We start from the raw sequence: 2,620 nt of genomic DNA, 5'->3' as shown, positions 1-2,620 counted from the left end.
GGTCAATCACGAAGACAGTGCCACCCACTATCTAGGGCTGGTGACAATTAGCTCTCTAACTTTGTTTTTGTTTTTTTTTTGACAAAGACTCATTGAGCTTTTGGATTTCACTACTTTGCTCTCAATTCTATTATTTGGATTGTTAGTAGATATGAAATTACAAAACTACCCATTTCAAAATTTATGGATCAAAAGAAAAACTATCAAACATAAATGTGGGCATTGCTAATGTAAGAGGGCGACATTGCATAAGTATGTGGACTTGGTTGACTCGGGGCTGAACCTGGGTCAAATCGGTGCATTAATTAAAAGCCTAGGTGCTAGACAATCCAATACAACAATAAATCAGCATGTATCCAATTAGAGAACTAAACATTATAGTAGTGAAAGTGTATCCAATTAAGTTGTGAACATTCTAGAAAGGAAATAAACATATGTTATAAATGAATAAATAAAGAAAATTCCATATTAAAGGGTAAACCTGGAATTAATAATTATAATAAAATTTTGTAATATGAAAAGTCTAGATTTCAACTCATCAAAGCTTTATAAATAGGGTTTCCATGCCCATTTTGGGGACCTTTTGGCCCACCTTTGATCCATTATCCCTCTACTGGCCCATTTCATCTCTTCTCCTCCCTTCTCATTCCCCTCCCATTTCCCCTATAATCAATATCTTTTATTTTTCTCCATTGCTGGAATTCTCTCCCCATTTCTTCCCCTTTTCGTAGAAGTCATTACCCAACTCATTATTTCAGGGTATAGGCCACTTCCATGTCACTACAATATCTACACCTTGTTGAAGAAAGAAACAAAATTCATCATCAAGGTTTTGAAAGTATAATAATCAAGCCCAAAAAGAGGTATTGTGATTTGGCTTGCGTATTTTTGTAATTTTGATAGTTTTTTCCTCTTAGTCCATCACATTTAGGTAGAGGTGTAAATCATGCCTGTTGCTTGTGGCTTGGCATGACGGCACGTGGGCCGTGCCGGGCATGGCATGATGAGTTAGGTCATGCTGGACTTGGGTTTCCAGGCCCATGGGCCGGCATGGCACAACATGACCAAGCGGGTCGTGCCACCCGCGTGCTGACCCATATATATTATATAATAATATAAAATATAAAATATATTAATATAGATATAAAATTTTATTATACTATTTCATTTTATTATTACATATATAAACGATTGTATACATCAAGTTCATATAAAATAAAAATTTTAAGAGTTTTTTTTTTATTTTTTTGTCTATTTTATTAATTTACTTTAATTTTTTATTATTTTTTCATTTTTAAAATAATATATACCTCTCATGACTTGGCCCAATCCATGGCCTGGCTTGGCCCATGGCATGACACGACATGGCAAGGGTCCGTGTGGGCTTTAGCCATGGGCCGTGCTAGGCTGACCCCCAAAATATCATAGTGGAGGAAAGCACGGCTCGGCTCAGCTCGCAAGCCAACACCACATGGTCCGCCAAAAGCACACGCCATCCACGGCCTAACCCAATTTACACCTTTAAGAGTAGGGGTGCTAATGGACTGGTTTTGGGTTGGACTCCATCCAAATCAAAATCCATTTGGACGGATTGGACAGACCAATAATATATATTGAATTTGGATTGATTGGATGGACCAATATCACATATTGGATTGGACCTGGTCTATCCATAATGAATTTATATTGGATTGAGCCAGTATCTGGTCCATTGATAGAAAATAAGAACATAGGTGTCAATGAACCAAGTTTGAGTTGAAACCAATCTAAATTAATAGGAATTTGAACAGATTGGACAGTCTTGGACTGGTCCAAAATATTCATTGGACCAGATCCATTTGTAATGGACTCACATTGGACTGGACCGGATTGGACCAAATCCAGTCCAATTGACACCCCTATGACTAGACTTGTTCATGGGCCGCGCCAGGCTTTCACTCTGTATTAATAGAATTTTCTAAGGCCCGAGCTCGAGCCCGGCCCGACCATTGGGCCTACAACTTGGGCTCAAGCCCGACCCTCATAAAAAGCCCAAAGCCTGGGCCTGGGCCCGAGCCCGAAATTTAGCCCATACTGTTAGTGACTGAATAGATAGATAGATAGAGATAGAGATAGAGATAGAGAGAGAGAGAGAGAGAGAGAGATTATAAAGAAAAGAATAAAAAATATATATATATTTTAATAAATATTATATTATTTATATATTTTATATAATGTATAAAATACATATTATATATTTTATCAAATATATAATGCTGAATCGGGTCGGGCCGGGCTCAGGCCGGGCTTTTTTGACAAATCCCGAGCCCGGCCCGAAACACAGTTGGGCTTACTGTGTTAGGCCCGAGTTCAGGCCCGCAGGCCTAATTACATGACCAAGCCCGACCGGGGTGCGGGCCGGGCCATCGGGCTACCCGACCCATGAACAGGTCTACCTATGACTAAGAGTAGGGATAAAGCGATAAAATCCAAAATTTAGGGGCCTTTATGGCTAAACATAATTCGGGGGTTAGGTGTCAAATTGTCATCACCCCCTAAGTAGAGAGTGGTAATCTGTAAATTTATTTTTTGTTTTCAATTATTGAATTTTATAAATGTTCTCTTTTTCTTCCAAGAAGGA

The sequence above is a fragment of the Nelumbo nucifera genome, chromosome 1 (assembly GCF_055504915.1).
Source record: "Nelumbo nucifera cultivar China Antique chromosome 1, China Antique-T2T, whole genome shotgun sequence".
Taxonomy (NCBI): domain Eukaryota; kingdom Viridiplantae; phylum Streptophyta; class Magnoliopsida; order Proteales; family Nelumbonaceae; genus Nelumbo; species Nelumbo nucifera.
This window is presented reverse-complemented; position numbering follows the sequence as displayed.